Genomic DNA, 19389 nt, shown 5'->3' on the forward strand with positions numbered 1-19389 from the left:
TGAATGGGATCAAGGGTTATGGGGAGAAAGCAGGATTAGGCTACTGAGTTGATCAGCCATGATCGTGCCGAATTGTGGAACAGGCTCGAAGGGTCCAAAGGCCTCCTCCTGCTCCTATCTTTTATGTTTCTATCTGTACATATTTTATAAAAATATTCCCACAACCCAGCCCCACTTATTCCCATATTTACCAAAACACTCCATCCTCATCCCCCCCTCCCTCCTCATCCCCCCCTCACCTAACCACCCCCTCCCAAGTTGCTGATGACAACCAGCTCCTTACAGAAGGTGATGAACAGCAGCCACATGGAGAAAAAACCCTCCTCCGATCCCCTTATGGCGTACTTTATCTTTTCCAAATGCAGGAATTCCGACAAAATGCCCCAGCCATGTTGAAGCCTTAGGCGGCACGATGCCCTCCATCTGAGCAAGACCAGACCCACCTCCGGGCTATTGGAGAGACGAAGGCCAAGGCATCAGCCTTGTTCCCCTTCTGCAGCCCTGGCAAGTCCAACACTCCAACGATCACCACCATTGGGCACAGCTCCACTCTAACTCCCCAAAATCTCTGACATTGTTTTGAAGCAGGAAGCCCAGAACGTAACCAACATAGGGCATGACCAAAACATATGTGAGTGGTTCGCCAGCCCCCTTGATCAACGTGCACATCTTTCCTCTATACCCAGAAGAACCCACTCATACGTGCCTGGTCAAGTACGCCCTGTGTACCACTATAAACTGAATTAAACTCAGTCTTGCATACGAGGATGTAAAATTGACTCTATGCAGAGCCTCACTCCACACTGACCTCCTCCCCATCAAAGCTCTTCCTCCTATTTCCCCTTTATTTCCTCCAGGTAGACCAATCCTCACGGGATCCCGGGACCCGACTGTATCGCAAACATGATCCCCGGCGACCATAAAATCGCAACCAGTGCCTGATACAACCACTGCCTTCCACAAGGTCAGACTTCTCCCATCGGATCCCAGGACCACCCAGAAGCAGCCGCGACCGAGGGAGTGAGGGAACCCCTCTCCCCAGCATAATCTTGGCAAACGTCCAAGCGATCGAAAACAAGTTGGACGAGCTTAACGCCAGACTTACCTCTCAGAGGGAAATAAGAGACTGCTGTGTGCTCTGTTTCACAGAGTCATGGCTCACCCCTGCTTCATCGGACTGTGCCATACAACCTGCTGGCTTCTCAATACACCAGATGGACCGCACGGCATCATCGGGCAAAGTGAAGGGTGGAGGGGTTTGCCTCCTCATCAACACCTCCTTGTGCTCAGACATGGTAGGTCGTGCCTCACAAACCTTATTGAGTTCTTTGAGAAGGTGACCAAACAGGTGGATGAGGGTAAAGCAGTTGATGTGGTGTATATGGATTTCAATAAAGCGTTTGATAAGGTTCCCCACGGTAGGCTACTGCAGAAAATACGGAAGCATGGGATTCAGGGAGATTAGCAGTTTGGATCAGAAATTGGCTAGCTGGAAGAAGACAAAGAGTGGTGGTTGATGGGAAGTGTTCAGACTGGAGTCCAGTTACTAGTGGTGTACCACAAGGATCTGTTTTGGGGCCACTGCTGTTTGTCATTTTTATAAATGACCTGGAGGAGGGCGTGGAAGGATGGGTGAGTAAATTTGCAGATGACACTAAAGTCGGTGGAGTTGTGGACAGTGCGGAAGGATGTTACAAGTTACAGAGGGACATAGATAAGCTGCAGCGCTGGGCTGAAAGGTGGCAAATGGAGTTTAATGCAGAAAAGTGTGAGGTGATTCATTTTGGAAGGAATAACAGGAAGATAGAGTACTGGGCTAATGGTAAGATTCTTGGCAGTGTGGATGAGCGGAGAGATCTCGGTGTCCATGTACACAGATCCCTGAAAGTTGCCACTCAGGTTGAGAGGGTTGTTAAGAAGGCGTACGGTGTGTTAGCTTTTATTGGTAGAGGGATTGCGTTTCAGAGCCATGAGGTCATTTTGCAGCTGTACAAAACTCTGTTGCGGCCGCATTTAGAATATTGCGTGCAATTCTGGTCACCGCATTATAGGAAGGATGTGGAAGCATTGGAAAGGGTGCAGAGGAGATTTACCAGAATGTTGCCTGGTATGGAGGGAAGATCTTATGAGGAAAGGCTGAGGGACTTGAGGCTGTTTTTGTTAGAGAGAAGAAGGTTAAGAGGTGACTTAATTGAGGCATACAAGATGATCAGAGGATTGGATAGGGTGGACAGTGAGAGCCTGTTTCCTCGGATGGTGATGTCTAGCACGAGGGGACATAGCTTTAAATTCAGGGGAGATAGATATAAGACAGATGTCAGAGGTAGGTTCTTTACTCAGAGAGTAGTAAGGGTGTGGAATGCCCTGCCTGCAACAGTAGTGGACTCGCCAACACTAAGGGCATTCAAATGGTCATTGGATAGACATATGGACGATAAGGGAATAGTGTAAATGGGCTTTAGAGTGGTTTCACAGGTCGGTGCAACATCAAGGGCTGAAGGGCCTATACTGCGTTGTTATGTTCTATGTTCTATGGCGGTCCTGATGAACTACTGCTCCCTGTACCTGGAATACCTGACTGTGAAGTTCCGTCCAAACTACCTTCCACAGGAGTTCACTTCAGCCATTATCACAGCGGTCTACATCCCATCCCAGGCCGAAGTGGAGAAAGCGCTTGATGAATTGTACACCACTATAAATAGCAATGAAACAGAATACCCAGAGGCATTGTTCATTGTGGCCAACCTCAAGAGTGTACTGCCAAAATTCCACCAACACATCTCCTGTCTCACCAGGGGCCCCAACATTCTTGACCACTGCTACACAAACATCAAGGGCACCTACTGATCCATCCCCTTCGGAAAATTGGACCAGAAGACTGTGCTCCTTCTCCCGGCATACAAGCAGAAACTTAAGTGGGAGAATCTGGTGAAGAAGGTCGTGCAGTGCTGGTTCGAGGCACCAGAAGAGCTCCTACGCGACTTCTTGGAGTGTGTGGACGGGTCAATGTTAAAGAACTCAGCGACCAACCTGAACGAGTATGCCACCACTGTCACAGACTTCATCAGCAAGTGTGTAGAAGATTGCATTTCAAAGAAGGTAGTACGTACATTCCCCGACCGGAAATCATGTTTTAATCGTGAGATTCTCTCTCTACTGAAGGCCAGGTCTGAAGCGACCCTGACCTACACAAGAAATCCAGGTACAACCTCCACAAAGTCATCAGAGACAATACCAGACTAAGCTAGAGTCATGGACTAACAACATGGTCTCTCGTCAGTTGTGGCAAGGCTTAAATAAGGCAACAGTAAGGGATGACATCGGTGCTATGGAGGATAAGGTTGAATCCATTTGGGTGGAAATCAGGAATAGTAAGGCGAAAAAGTCACTGATAGGAGTAATCTAAAGGCCACCAAATAGTAACATTATGGTGGGGCAGGCAATAAACAAAGAAATAACAGATGCATGTAGAAATGGTATAGCAGTTATCATGGGGGATTTTAATCTACATGTTGATTGGTTTAACCAGGTCGGTCAAGGCAGCCTTGAGGAGGAGTTTATAGAATGTATCCGCGATAGTTTCCTGGAACAGTATGTAATGGAACCTACGAGGGAACAAGCGGTCCTAGATCTGGTCCTGTGTAATGAGACAGGATTGATTCAGGATCTCATAGTTAGGGATCCTCTCGGAAGGAGCGATCACAATATGGTGGAATTTAAAATACAGATGGAGGGTGAGAAGGTAAAATCAAGCATTAGTGTTTTGTGCTTAAACAAAGGAGATTACAATGGGATGAGAGAAGAACTAGCTAAGGTAGACTGGGAGCAAAGTCTTTATGGTGAAACAGTTGAGGAACAGTGGAAAACCTTCCAAGTGATTTTTCACAGTGCTCAGCAAAGGTTTATACCAACAAAAAGGAAGGACAGTAAAAAGAGGGAAAATCGACCGTGGATATCTAAGGAAATAAGGGAGAGTATCAAATTGAAGGAAAAAAAATACAAAGTAGCAAAGATCAGTGGGAGACTAGAGGACTGGGAAATCTTTAGGGGGCAACAGAAAGCTACTAAAAAAGCTATAAAGAAGAGTAAGATAGATTATGAGAGTAAACTTGCTCAGAATATAAAAACAGATAGCAAAAGTTTCTACAAATACATAAAACAAAAAAGAGTGGCTAAGGTAAATATTGGTCCTTGAGAGGATGAGAAGGGAGATTTAATAATGGGAGATGAGGAAATGGCTGAGGAACTGAACAGGTTTTTTGGGTCGGTCTTCACAGTGGAAGACACAAATAACATGCCAGTGACTGATGGAAATGAGGCTATGACAGGTGAGGACCTTGAGAGGATTGTTATCACCAAGGAGGTAGTGATGGGCAAGCTAATGGGGCTAAAGGTAGACAAGTCTCCTGGACATGATGGATTGCATCCCAGAGTGCTAAAAGAGATGGCTAGGGAAATTGCAAATGCACTAGTGATAATTTACCAAAATTCACTAGACTCTGGGGTGGTCCCGGCGGATTGGAAATTAGCAAACGGGACACCACTGTTTAAAAAAGGAGGTAGGCAGAAAGCGGGTAATTATAGGCCAGTGAGCTTAACTTCGGTAGTAGGGAAGATGCTGGAATCTATCATCAAGGAAGAAATAGCGAGGCATCTGGATGGAAATTGTCCCATTGGGCAGACGCAGCATGGGTTCATAAAGGGCAGGTCATGCCTAACTAATTTAGTGGAATTTTTTGAGGACATTAACAGTGCGGTAGATAACGGGGAGCCAATGGATGTGGTATATCTGGATTTCCAGAAAGCCTGTGACAAGGTGCCACACAAAAGGTTGTTGCATAAGATAAAGATGCGTGGCATTAAGGGGAAAGTAGTAGCATGGATAGAGGATTGATTAATTAATAGAAAGCAAAGAGTGGGGATTAATGGGTGTTTCTCTGGTTGGCAATCAGTAGCTAGTGGTGTCCCTCAGGGATCAGTGTTGGGCCCACAACTGTTCACAATTTACATAGATGATTTGGAGTTGGGGACCAAGGGCAATGTGTCCAAGTTTGCAGACGACACTAAGATAAGTGGTAAAGCAAAAAGTGCAGAGGATACTGGAAGTCTGCAGAGGAATTTGGATAGGCTAAGTGAATGGGCTAGGGTCTGGCAGATGGAATACAATGTTGACAAATGTGAGGTTATCCATTTTGGTAGGAATAACAGCAGAAGGGATTATTATTTAAATGATAAAATATTAAAACATGCTGCTGGGTGTGCTAGTGCATGAGTCGCAAAAAGTTGGTTTACAGGTGCAACAGGTGATTAAGAAGGCAAATGGAATTTTGTCCTTCATTGCTAGAGGGATGGAGTTTAAGACTAGGGAGGTTCTGCTGCAATTGTATAAGGTGTTAGTGAGGCCACACCTGGAGTATTGTGTTCAGTTTTGGTCTCCTTACTTGAGAAAGGACGTACTGGCACTGGAGGGTGTGCAGAGGAGATTCACTAGGTTAATCCCAGAGCTGAAGGGGTTGGATTACGAGGAGACGTTGAGTAGACTTGGACTGTACTCGTTGGAATTTAGAAGGATGAGGGGGGATCTTATAGAAACATATAAGATTATGAAGGGAATAGAACGGATAGATGCGGGCAGGTTGTCTCCACTGGCGGGTGAAAGCAGAACTAGGGGGCATAGCATCAAAATAAGGGGAAGTAGATTTAGGACTGAGTTTAGGAGGAACTTCTTCACCCAAAAGGTTGTGAATCTATGGAATTCCTTGCCCAGTGAAGCAGTAGAGGCTCCTTCATTAAATGTTTTTAAGATAAAGATAGGTAGTTTTTTTGAAGAATAAAGGGATTAAGGGTTATCGTGTTCGGGCCGGAAAGTGGAGCTGAGTCCACAAAAGATCAGCCATGATCTCATTGAATGGTGGAGCAGGCTCGAGGGGCCAGATGGCCTACTCCTGCTCCTAGTTCTTATGTTCTTATGACGTGCTACAAAGCAAAGCCAAGTAAAATCTCCGGAAGCAGCGCACTCCTCCCCGATGAACTCAATGCTTTCTCTGCTCGTTTCGAGTTGGAAACCAACAAACCATTGTCAACTGCCCCAGCAGCCTCGGGCACACACATAGCTAACGTCACGGCTTCCAAAGTCAGATCAGCCTTCTTGAAAGTGAACCGTCAGAAAGCAATGGGTCCTGACAGAGACCCTGGTCGTGCACTCAGATCCTGTGTGGACCAACTGGCGGGTGTATTTGCGGACATCTTCAACCTCTCCCTACTCCATTCCGAGGTTTCCACCTGCTTCAAGAAGACCGCCATCATACCGGTGCCAAAGAAGAACCAGGCAACGTGCCTCAATGACTACTGTCTGGTGGCCTTGACATCTATCATTATGAAGTGCTACGAGAGGTTGGTCATGAGACACATCAACTCCATACTCTCAGAATGCCTTAATCCACTGCAATTTACAAATCGCCACAACTGGTCTACATCAATGATGCAGTGACATGACTTAACACATAAAAGCTTCTGTGGTAAAGTCACTAGACAAACAAAGGTTAAATGCAAAGGTGGAACAACTTACAGGAATAAGGAAGAGAATATTAGGGAAAGCAGAGAAAGGTCTAGCCAGCTTGGGGGAAGAGGGCCTGGATATACAGTTGAATAGGACAACAGTGTTAGGGACACACACTAAGACAATCAACAATAATCAATAATAATTAACAAACTCATCGACCAAGAAAGGGAGACAGCCGGAAGGCTCTGACAGGGGCAGCTAAGCCACAATCCTGATCTGATCTAAAGGGGGAGGTGCCTGAGTGAATAGACAGCCAGGACATCATTATGTTAGTTTTGAATGACTTCTGTATGAAGTTAGGGGCGGGTAAGACAACACCCACTTTAACCATATATGTGATAACTGGGATGCTAGGAAAATTGATGAAATGAAAATCGCTTATTGTCACAAGTAGGCTTCAAATGAAGTTACTGTGAAAAGCCCCTAGTCGCCACATTCCGGCGCCTGTTCGGGGAGGCTGGTACGGGAATTGAACCGTGCTGCTGGCCTGCCTTGGTCGGCTTTCAAAGCCAGCGATTTAGCCCTGTGCTAAACCAGCCCCGTATTGGCTGCATGTAATGAAGTGTGAAGCGAATATAGTTGATTGATTGTATGTAAATGAGAATACAACTAATTCCGCCCCTTGAATCTGTATATTAACCCGTGTGAGCCTTAGCTCAAGTGAGAAAAGGGTGCTGTCAATAGGCTGCGGAGCCTCAGGACTTTTCTCCCAGAATTCTGACATAAACTGCTTTTTTATTTATACTCAGGCCTTCTTGTGAATATTTTCACCTCTAACACCATCTTCCTGGCCCTACACTCACCCCTGGAGCATCTCGACAACAGGGTGTCATCTGGAGAGTAACTCTGTGCTCAGCATCTGTACTGGGTAGTGACCCTTTGCTCAGGGACTGACCTGGGGAATGACTCTGTGCTCAGGGTCTGAGCTATGGAGTGACTCTGCTCAGGGTTTGACCTGGGGAGTGATTCTGTGCTCAGGGTCTGATCTGGGGAGTGACACTGTGCTGTGGTCTGATCTGGGGAGTGATCTGTACTTCGTCTGACTTGGGGACTGACTGTGTTCAAGGTGTCACCTGGGGAGTAACTCTGTGTTCACAGTGTGAGCTGGGGAGTAACTCTGTGTTCAGGGTGTGAGCTGGGGAGTAACTCTGCGTTCAGGGTGTGAGCTGGGGAGTAACTCTGCATTCAGGGTGTGAGCTGGGGAGTAACTCTGCATTCAGGGTGTGAGCTGGGGAGTAACTCTGTGTTCAGGGTGTGAGCTGGGGAGTAACTCTGTGTTACAGTGTGAGCTGGGGAGTAACTCTGCGTTCAGGGTGTGAGCTGGGGAGTAACTCTGTGTTCAGGGTGTGAGCTGGGGAGTAACTCTGCGTTCAGGGTGTGAGCTGGGGAGTAACTCTGTGTTCACAGTGTGAGCTGGGGAGTAACTCTGTGTTCATGGTGTCACCTGGGTAATGACTGTTCAGGGTGTCAGCTGGGGAGTGATTCTCCGAGGTGTCACCTAGAGAGTAACTCTGTGCTCAGCATCAATACTGGTAGTGACTCTGCTCAGGGACTGAGCTGGGGAGTGACTGTGTGCTCAGGGTCTGAGCTAGCGAGTAACTATGTGCTCAAGATCTGACCTGGGGAGTGACTGTGCTTAGTCTGATCTGGGGAGTGACACTGCATTTAGGGTCTCGCATGGGGACTGACTCGGTGCTCAGGGTGTCATTTGGGGAGTGTCTCTGTGTTCAGGGTGAAATTTGGGGAGTGTCTGTTTTCAGGGTGCCAGCTGGGGAGTGACTCTGTGCACAGCTATCCAAGTGTGGGCTAATCAAGGTTCAAGACAAGTTCAGCATCACTTCTCTGCTTTTCAATTCTATTCCTCCAAAAATGGACCCCAGTGTTATTGTTTGATTTTTAAAAATAAAATGTCCTCGATGAACTATCTTGTTACTTGTAATGATTGATGAATCTGTAGTTCTGCCCTTGGCATTGACTAGATTAATCAAATTGGTACGAGTAACCTTGAGGAAGAGCTCATTGAATATGTCAGAGATTGTTTCTTGGAGCATTATGTTTTGGAACCAACTAGGGAGCAGGCTATTCTGGATTTGATTTTGTGTAATGAGGAGGTATTAATTAATGACCTCATAGTGACAAATCCTCTAGGTAAGAGTGATCACAGCATGATAGAATTTGAAATTTAGTTTGAGGGTGAGAAACTGGAGTCCCACAGTAGCATTCTGGAGTTGAACAAACGTAATTATTACATTGACAGTTTTGGCCCTAATGGACTGGGCAGGAAGACTAAAAGGTAGGACAGTTGATCAGGAGTGGCAGTTGTTTAAGGAGACATTCAATTCCTCCCAACTAAAACATATTCCACACAGGAAGAAAGATTGTAAGAGGGGAAAAAACATCAATGGCTAAGTAAGGAAGTTAAATATAACATAAAGACAAAAACTAAGGAACACCATATTGCAAAGGCCAGTGGCAAGCTGGAAGATTGTGATTCCACATTGACTCTGACCAACTTTTACAGGTGCACCGTAGAAAGCATCCTATCTGGCTGCATCACAGCCTGGTATAGCAACTGCTCAGCCTGCGACCAGAGGAAACTAGCGAGTCGTGAACACCACACAGTCCATAACATGAACCCGCCTCCCATCCATTGACTCTGTCAACACCTCCCGCTGCCTTGGGAAAGCGGGCAGCATAATCAAAGACCACTCCCACCCGGCTTACTCACTCTTCCAGCTTCTTCCATTGGGCAGGAGATAGCATTAACGCACTAACAGATTCAAAAAGAGCTTCTTCCCCGACTCCTAAATGACCTTCTCATGCACTGATGGACTGATCTGATCTCTTCACATATCTTCTCTACTGAGTATGCTGTATGCTTCACCTGATGTATTTACATTGTATATTTTATGTTTGCCCTGTTATGTATTTTCTTTTCATGTACGGAATAATCTGTTTGAGCTTCACGCAGAACAATACTTTTCACTGTACCTTGGTACACGTGACAATAAACCAATCCAAACTTTTAAAGATCAACAAAAGGTTACTAAAAAAGCTTTACCAAGTGCAACGGTAAATTATGAAATAAAACTAGGGACCTCCGGTAGGGCTCTGTAGGGGGAAACAGAACTGGGATTTCAGGGGTTTGTTTTGTGCTTGTTTGGTCCGGGTTTTTTCTTCCTCCTAATCCTAGTGGGTGTGGTGAATGGAACTACTGTTAATTCACCAGTGCACTGTGATATCATGTTACTGCTGTACCGTGTTACGTTATGTGTTTAACCCTGTGGGCTCCACCTATGGGCCATTGTACGGCTTCACCCACAGGGGGATATGTCGGGGCATGTACGGGCTCGCCCATGGCTCCACCCCTAACCGGAAGTATAAAGGCAGCTGACCTGCAGGGCCGCATTCATTGCTGTACCGGTCACAGGCAGGCTTAGTTGTAAGCTGATTAAAAACACGGTTTACTTCTCAACGTGTCTCTCAGTGAATTGATGGTCGCATCTATGGGCTTTTATTTTTGAACGGAGAGGAGGGGGGGGAAAAAAAGAAAAAAAGGACCCACGGAGCACGCACCCGGATGTACGAGCAGGGGAGAAGGAGAAGAGGCCGCAAGGGACCGGACCGGTAAGCTGTGGCCCGGGGGATGAAAGGTGTGCGAGAGGAGCCAGGGTCGGAGACCTGGAAGCGGCCGGAGAGAGTCGCGCCCCCCCGAACGGAGCTAGCGCCTCGGAGCGCAGGCCTGCGAGCCGGTGCGACCGAGCCACCCCCTCCCCCACCCACCCCACCCGCACAGCCGAACGTGGGCGGCCGAGGAGAAGCGGCACAGAAGCGGGGACCCCTCCCCACTCCGCACAGTGGAACATGAGTGGCCGAGGAGAACCCCCCCCCCCCACTCGCGGCAGCAGGGCACGGGGCAACAACGCGGGGCAGTTGGAGCGGCGGCCCGAGCCAAAGCGGGTACCGAGCCAGCAACGAAGACCGACCCGACCCTCCCCCTCCCCCCCGGGGCGGCAACCACCACGAGGCAGGCGGCTGAACAAAGGGGGACTTCCGGCCCGACCAGAAGCCTTTCTCTCTCGACCCTGGGTGAGTGAGGAGGAGAAAAAGAAAACACAAACTTCCTCTTTTTGGGGGGGGAAAAAAAACTTTGAAAAGAAAACTGTCAAAGGGACAGAAAATTCCCTCTCCACGTTTTTCAAAAAAAAACTTACCTGAAAAGGGGTTTTTTGAGAAGGGAGGGGGGAGATAAATGGGGGGTAAAAAAAAAGGAGGGGGAAAAAAAGAGGGGGAGGGGGGAAAAGAAAATGGGGAAAAATGCCAGAAGGGAGCCAAAGCAGAGGGAGAAAGGGCACCAAAAGCAAACGGGGCAAAACGCGAGCTTACTCAGATGAGCTAATCCACGCACGAAGCAGCGGAATGGAAGCCTCGCCGCAACAAAAAGAACTGGGCAGACAGGAGCATGTTCCCCCTGGGCCAGAGGGCAACTGGAAGGCAGCCTTTGCCGAGGAGCTGAGGGAAGGCAGGGACCAAAGCAGACATAGAGGCCACAGTACAGGCAGCAATGGCAAGGCCCTGGCGGAGGTGCAGCTCGCCCAGGGCAGATCGGAGAAGAAACTGGAAGCCCAAGGGGAGAAACTGGAAACCCAAGAGGCGACCATTAAGGAGTTGGAAAAAGCCGCGACTGACGAGCGACTGGATCACGGCCCTGGAGAAAGAGGTGGTGAGACTGGGCACAACGCAGGGGAGCCTGAAGAGCAGGGTGGACGACCAGGAAAACCGCTCAAGATAAAATGTCAGAATAGTGGGCCTACCAGAGGGGATCGAGGGGAGAAACCCCACGGCCCACGTGGCCGAGATGCTGGGCAACTTAGTGGGGAGGGAAACTTTCCCCAACCCACCAGAAATGGACAGAGCACACCGGTCTCTGCGCCCGAAGCCCAGGGCAGGGGAACACCCAAGGGCAGTTATAGCTGAACTGCACCGGTACAAAGACAGGGAAACAATCCTGCGCTGAGCCAGGCAAAACAAACTTGCAAATGGGAAGCACACTTCATTAGAGTGTACAAGGACATTGGGGCAGACCTCGCCAGGAGACGGGCTGAATTCAATAGAGCGAAAGCAACCCTTCACAAGCAGCCCTTCACAAAAACAATGTGCGCTTTGGTATGCTGTACCAGCGAAACTCTGGGTCACATACCAAGAAAGAGAGTATTTCTTTACAGCCCCCACCAACGCAAACAAGTTTATCAAGGAACACGGGCTGGAAAACCAACAGCGAGGGTAGAAATACGGGGCCCCTGGCCGACGGGGGAGGGGGGGGGGGAGGTGAGGCACCGCCAGGCCCCCCCCGCCCCACCATGAACAAAAAGCAAACCGCTACCCAACAAACCGCCACAGGTGGGAAACCAGGCCCCAGCACGAGGGTACGAGAGTAGCGGAGGAGGGAGAGCAAACGAGGGGAGCGCAGGGTAGGATGGGGGAAGAGCGGGCAGAAAAACGCAGAGGCTGGGCAGGGGAGAAGCGAGACAGTAAATCCCTAGAGGGGGGTCACCGCACTAGCAAGAAAGCTAGCACAGGGGACAGGCAAAAAAGCAGGGCCGCAGCACGCCCCCAACAGGGGGGATGGCGCCAGGCAGGGGGGACACACCACTCAACAGAGGCGGGAGAGCAAACGGGGATAGGAGCAGGAGAAAGAGGGACAAAGGAGGGATGTCCGGGAGAGGGGAGAAAGGGGGAGGAAAGGGAAGGGGGGGGCACAGGAAGGGAGGGAACGGGGGGGGGGGGGGCGGAACACAGGCACAGAGGGACAAACAAGGCTAGAAAAGGAACAGCAATAGGGCTACAAAGTGCCACAACCAAGGGCTCGGAACAAGGAATCGCTGCAAGCATCCACCCAGTACGGCCTCTGGGCGAAGGGACACCCCAGAGTGCAGGGGGCTACCCGCGTGGCGGTCGCACAACGGGCGACCATGCCAGGGGCCCGCTGGACGAAGGGAAATCCCAGAGCGCAGGGGCCCGACCGCATGGAGAGAGCAGTGACACCCGCCATCCTGGACGGCCCCCTAACAAGGGAGGGCACGGGCGCGTCCACCAGGTAAATATGGTTAATCCCACGAGGGGACAGAAGCCCCCACCAGGATAGTCACCTGGAACGTAAGGGGACTCAACGGCCCAGTGAAAGGATCCAGAGTCCTCAACCACCTAAGAAACATGAGGGCCGACATAGTCTTCCTCCAAGAGACACACCTGAGAGAGCAGGACCGACTGCGGGTAAGAAAGGGCTGGGTGGGGCAGACCGACAATTCCTGTTGCGGGACGACTGCCAGGGGGCTGGCAATACTGATCAGCAAATGGACGATGTTTAGCGTGACAAAGACGGTTACGGACCCAGGAGGACGATACGTCATGGTTAGCGGGACCCTGGATGGGGCATCAGTAGTACTAGTTAACGTGTACGCGCCCAACTAGGACGACACAAGCTTCATCAAGAAGACCATGACTCATCGACTAATCATGGGGGGGGGGGGGGACTTCAAAGAACAAAGAACAAAGAAAAGTACAGCACAGGAACAGGCCCTTCAGCCCTCCAAGCCCGTGCCGACCATGCTGCCCGACTAAACTACAATCTTCTACACTTCCTGGGTCCGTATTCCTCTATTCCCATCCATGTATTTGTCAAGATGTCCCTTAAATGTCACTATCATCCCTGCTTCCACCACCTCCTCCAGCAGCGAGTTCCAGGCACCCACTACCCTCTGTGTAAAAACTTGCCTCGTACATCTACTCTAGACCTTGCCCCTCGCATCTTAAACCTATGCCCCCTAGTAATTGACCCCTCTACCCGGGGGGAAAGCCTCTGACTATCCACTCTGTTTATGCCCCTCATAATTTTGTAGACCTCTATCAGGTCGCCCCTCAACCTCCGTAGTTCCAGTGACAACAAACCAAGTTTATTCAACCGCTCCTCATAGCTAATGCCCTCCATACCAGGCAACATCCTGGTAAATCTCTTCTGAGCCCTCTCTAACGCCTCCACATCCTTCTGGTAGTGTGGCGACCAGAATTGAACACTATACTCCAAGTGTGGTCTAACTAAGGTTCTACACAGCTGCAACATGACTTGCCAATTCTTATACTCAATGCCCTGGCCAATGAAGGCAAGCATGCCGTATGCCTTCTTGACTACCTTCTCCACCCAAGTTGCCCCTTTCAGTGACCTGTGGACCTGTACACCTAGATCTCTCTGACTTTCAATACTCTTGAGGGTTCTACCATTCACTGTATATTCCCTACCTGCATTAGACCTTCCAAAATGCATTACCTCACATTTGTCCGGATTGAACTCCATCGGCCATCTCTCCACCCAAGTCTCCAAACGATCTAAATCCTGCTGTATCCTCTGACAGTCCTCATCGCTATCTGCAATTCCACCAACCTTTGTGTCGTCTGCAAACTTACTAATCAGACCAGTTACATTTTCCTCCAGATCATTTATATATACTACGAACAGCAAAGGTCCCAGCACTGATCCCTGCGGAACACCACTAGTCACAGCCCTCCAATTAGAAAAGCATCCTTCCATTACTACTCTCTGCCTTCTATGACCTAGCCAGTTCTGTATCCACCGTGCCAGCTCACCCCGATGCCGTGTGACTTCACCTTTTGTACCAGTCGACCATGAGGGACCTTGTCAAAGGCCTTACTGAAGTCCATATAGACAACATCCACTGCCTTACCTGCATCAATCATCTTTGTGACCTCTTCGAAAAACTCTATCAAGTTAGTGAGACATGACCACCCCTTCACTAATACATCCATTTGCTTCCAAATGGGAGTAGATCCTGTCTCGCAGAATTCTCTCCAGTAATTTCCCTACCACTGACGTAAGGCTCACCGGCCTGTAGTTCCCTGGATTATCCTTGCTACCCTTCTTAAACAAAGGAACAACATTGGCTATTCTCCAGTCCTCCGGGGCATCACCTGAAGACAGTGAGGATCCAAAGACTTCAACTGTGTACAGGACCCAACGACTGACAGATCAAACCCCAAGACGGAGAAAACTTCAAACATGGCAAGGGAACTCGGTCACTTTATGGAACAGATGGGAGCGGTGGATCCCTGGAGGTTCACCCACCCAGGGGAGAAGGAGTTTTCCTTCTTCTCCCCAGTACACAACGTATACACCAGAATTGACTTCTTTGTGGTGGGGAAAACGGTGCTTCCGGGGATAGACAAAGTGGAATACTCCGCAACTGTGATATCAGACCACGCTCTACACCACATGGACGTGAGGCTGGAGACGGGCAGGGCCCAACGCCCCACATGGAGGTTGGACGTTGCCCTATTATCTGACAGGGCCTTCAACGAAAAGATATCGCAGGCCACAGCAGAATACACGGAGAACAATCAGAACGGGGAGGTCTCACCCTCCACGTTCTGGGACGCGCTAAAGGCCGTACTAAGAGGGGAAATCATCGCTTTCAAAGCGCGAAGAGATAGGGAGGAAAGGGCGGCTAGGCAGCAGCTGGTCGACTCCATACTGGAGGTAGACCGTAAATACTCCGAGGCCCCGACTGTAGAGCTCCGAGCGGAGAGGAACGATTTTCAAAGGAACTTTGATCTGCTCTCCACCAGGAAAGCAGTGCTTCAACTCCGCCAGGCAAGTGGGACCCTATACGAACACGGAGACAAAGCCAGCCACCTACTGGCACACCAGCTGAGAAAGCACGCAGCCACAAGAGAAATTGCACAGATCAGGGATATGGAGGCATATTAGTAACAGAGCCAGAAAAGATCAACAACGCCTTCAGGACCTTTTACCAAGGGCTGTACACCTCAGAGCCCCCAACGAGGGAGTCCGGAATGAAACGGCTCCTTGATGGACTGGACATACCAGTCATGGGGGTGGGCAGAAAATGGGGCCTGGAAGCACTACTAGCACTGGGAGAGATCATGGACAGCATTAGCTCCATGAAGGCGGGGAAGGCGCCGGGACCAGACTTGTACAAAAAATTTGCGACAGCACTGGCCCTGCACCTGCGGGAGATGTTCACAGACTCGCTGGCTAAGGGCACACTGCCACCCACGCTAGCACAGGCCTCAATCTCGCTGATACCTAAGAAAGGTAAAGACCCAACGGAATGTGGATCATACAGACTCATCTCACTGCTGAACGCAGATGGCAAAATACTGGCCAAGACTCTAGCCAAAAGGCTAGGACTGCGTGCCAGAGGTGGTCGCAGAGGACCAGACGGGCTTTGTCAAAGGTAGACAGCTTACCTCCAACATTAGGTGCCTGCTGAACGTGATAATGACCCCCTCCAGGGAGAGAACACCAGAGGTGATTGTTTCCCCTGACGCAAAAAAGGACAGAGTCGAATGGAAATACCTCACAGAGGTACTGGAGCGGTTCGGACTTGGAACAGAATTCACCTCCTGGGTAAAACCCCTATACATGCTCCCATGGCGAGCGTACGGACAAACAACACCAACTCCCGATACTTCCAGCTGCACCAGACAAGGATGCCCACTGCCCCCACTGCTGTTCGCCCTAGCGATCGAGCCATTGGCAATTGCGCTCAAGCGGCAAAAAGCTGGAGGGCAGAGAGCACAGAGTCTCACTCTATGCAGATGACCTGCTCCTCTACATTTCAGACCCACAAAGCAGCATGGACAGAATCATCGCTCTCCTGAGTTTGCCGCCTTCTCGGGCTACAAACTCAACATGAGCAAAAGCGAGATCTTCCCAGTACACCCACAAGTAGGTGGGGCAGCACTAACAGGACTGCCGTTTAAACAGGCCCAACACAAATTCCGCTACCTGGGGATCCAAATAGCCCATGACTGGAAAGGGATCCACAAATGGAACCTCACCAGCCTGACAGAGGAAGTAAAAAAGGACCTGCAAAGATGGAACACACTCCCACTCTCCCTCGTGGGGTGTCTCCAGACGATCAAAATGAACGTGCTGCCCAGGAACCTCTTCCTATTCAGATCCATCCCGAACTACATCCCCAAGGCCTTTTTCAAAGCATTAGAAACTAATCATGGCGTTCGTATGGGGGGGGGGGGGGAGAATGCCAGGATCCTAAAGAAGGTCTTACAAAAAACAAAATCAAGGGAGCGCTAGCCCTCCCAAACTTATAATTCTACCACTGGCCGGCGACGACCGAGCGAATAAGGGGATGGATCAAGGAGCCAGAAGCCGAGTGGGTGCGCGCGGAAGAGGCTTCCTGCAAGGGGACATCCCTCCGGGCCCTTGCCACGGCAGCACTCCCATCCCCACCCAAAAAACACTCCAGCAGTCCGCTGGTGATAGCCACCCTCCAGTCCTGGAACCAACTATGGGAGCAATTTGGCCTCACCAAAATGTCGAACAAAGATCCAATCTGCAACAACCATAGGTTCACACCAGCACTGACTGCGCCACCTTCAAAAGGTGGGACGGAGGGACACTGACAGTCAGGGACCTATACACCGTCGGCAGGGTCGCAACACTGGACAAACTGACAGAGAAATTCCAGCTAGCCAGGGGGAACGAGCTAAGGTACCTGCAACTCAAAAACTTCCTATGAAAGGAGACAAGAACTTACCCACAACCGCCACGACAGACATTACTGGAAGGCTTACTGGACGCAAGCATATTAGAGAAAGGAAACTGTAGCGACATGTATGGCCGACTGGTAAAAGGGGCCGACACCATACTGGACGCAACAAGAATGAAATGGGAGGAGGACCTGGGGATTGAAATAGGGTGGGGACTCTGGAGCGAAGCATTGCATAGGGTCAACTCCACCTCCACGTGCGCAAGGCTCAGCCTGACACAACTAAAAGTGGTACATAGAGCCCACTTAACAAGAGCTCGTATGAGTAGGTTCTTCCCGGAGGTGGAGGATAGATGTGAACGTTGTCAAGGAGGCCCGGTCAACCACGCCCACATGTTCTGGTCTTGCCCCAGACTTGTGGGTACTGGACTGCCTTCTTCGAGGCAATGTCCAAAGTGGTGGGGGTGAGGGTGGAGCCATGCCCGAAAGTGGCGGTCTTCGGGGTTTCAGACCAGCCAGATCTATTTCTGGGGAGGGCAGACGCCCTTGCCTTTGCCTCCCTGATCGCCAGCCGTAGAATCCTGTTCGGCTGGCAGTCAGCAGCACCACCCAAAGCTGCAGACTGGCTGTCCGACCTCTCGGAATCTCTCCAAATGGAGAAAATCAAATTCGCCATCCGAGGGTCAGACGACGGCTTCCACAGAACGTGGGAGCCATTCACCCAATTGTTCCGGGACCTGTTTGTGGCCAACAAACAAGCAGAAGATTAGCTAGGTAGCCAAGAACCAGGGGAAAGCAGCCAAAGCATGAGAGGGAGAGATAGACAGGGAGAGGGGGTCGGGGGGTGGGGGGGGGGGGGGTGGGGGGGGGGAAGGAATAGCTCAATCTAAGAGGAAGGAAAGGCGAACCACAGGGGGGGCGGGGAGGGAAGAGACAGGGAACAATAGAGGAGAGCCAGGGAGGTAGGGAAACGTTAACTAACTTGACATCCACAGGATCAGAGAAAAAGGAGATTACAGGCGGAAGACGGGAGTGCCAGCTGAAGCGGTAGTGAGCACGAGACAACGGCAACAAAATCTGGGAGAAGCAAGGGGCAACACCGGCACCAGACCCATTCGAGGATTGCCCTCTGGAATTGTCTCTCCAAACAGATGCCGACTTATGTGTGTAATAATTTTGCCAAGTGTACAGAGTTGCTGCGGCTGGGTGGGTGCATTATACCCTACCAGTTACATTATTTGATTTTGTACTTCTCTCGTGCTGTTACTGTTTTTTTTTTTCTTTTCTCCTCTCTCTTTGTGATTTGTGTGTGTGTGCCCTTCCCTTCTATATAGGTATATATATCATACCCTGTGTACATAATGGCAAATATACTTTGTTCAAAAATCCAATAAAAAACATTTATTTTAAAAAAAATCAAAATATAAAAAGGATAGCAAAAGCTTCCAATTTTGAAAAATATTTTGAGGTATTTACATATGTACACATCAAACACAATCACAAAACAAGCCAACAGAGCTGCAAATAAGCAAATCAACTAAATACCTGCACCGCCCCACCCCCCAATTTATCCGCCCCCCCCCACCCCTCCCACCTCCCAACCACCGCTGCTGACACCTTAACTGCTCTCAAAGAAGTCAATGAACGGCTGCCATCTCCGGGCAAATCCCTGCAATCTCTCAAGGCGCACTTTATTTTTTCCAGCCTGAGAAACAGCCAGGTAACCCACCCACACCCAGGTTTCGGGGGCCCCTAGTCCCTCCATTCTAATAATATTCGTCTCCGGGCTACCAGAGAGGTAAAGGGCAAAACATCGGCCTCTCTCGCCCCCTGGACTCCTGGGTTTTCTGACACTCCAAAGATCGCCACTTCTGACTCGGGACCACCTTCATCTTCAGGACCTCCGACATAACATCGGCAAACCCCTGCTAGAATCCCCCAAGTTTCGGACAAGCCTAAAACATATGGACATGATTCGTGGGCCCAACCACATAACGGCCACACCTATCTTCACCCCTTCCAAAAAATTGCTCATCCTGGCCACCGTCATGTGTGGCCTGTGGGCCACCTTGAACTGAATAAGGTTAAGCCTAGCGCACAATGAGATGCATTCACCCTCCTCAGAGACTCCTCCCACAGCCCAGTCTCGAACTCCCTACCCAAATCTTCCTCCCACTTGCGCTTCACTACCCCTATCGGCCTTGTAAATTTCTGACACTTTACCCTCCCCTACGCCTGTTCTTGACACCACTTTGTCCTGTCGCCCCTGGGGCAGCAGGT

At 49.9% G+C, this 19389-nt stretch overlaps 1 protein-coding gene and 1 long non-coding RNA gene across 2 annotated transcripts in view; both read left to right on the forward strand.

Moving 5' to 3' along the window:
• The window catches only part of LOC140389068 (uncharacterized), a 96814-nt gene that overhangs the window by 58650 nt on the left and 18775 nt on the right, over window positions 1-19389 (forward strand). The window lies entirely within an intron of this gene.
• On the forward strand, window positions 278-10037 carry LOC140389233 (uncharacterized). Its single transcript, XR_011934309.1, has 2 exons — window positions 278-1295; window positions 9084-10037. It is a non-coding gene; the product is annotated as an uncharacterized lncRNA (long non-coding RNA).

The sequence above is a fragment of the Scyliorhinus torazame genome, chromosome 14 (genome assembly GCF_047496885.1).
Source record: "Scyliorhinus torazame isolate Kashiwa2021f chromosome 14, sScyTor2.1, whole genome shotgun sequence".
NCBI classification, from domain to species: domain Eukaryota; kingdom Metazoa; phylum Chordata; class Chondrichthyes; order Carcharhiniformes; family Scyliorhinidae; genus Scyliorhinus; species Scyliorhinus torazame.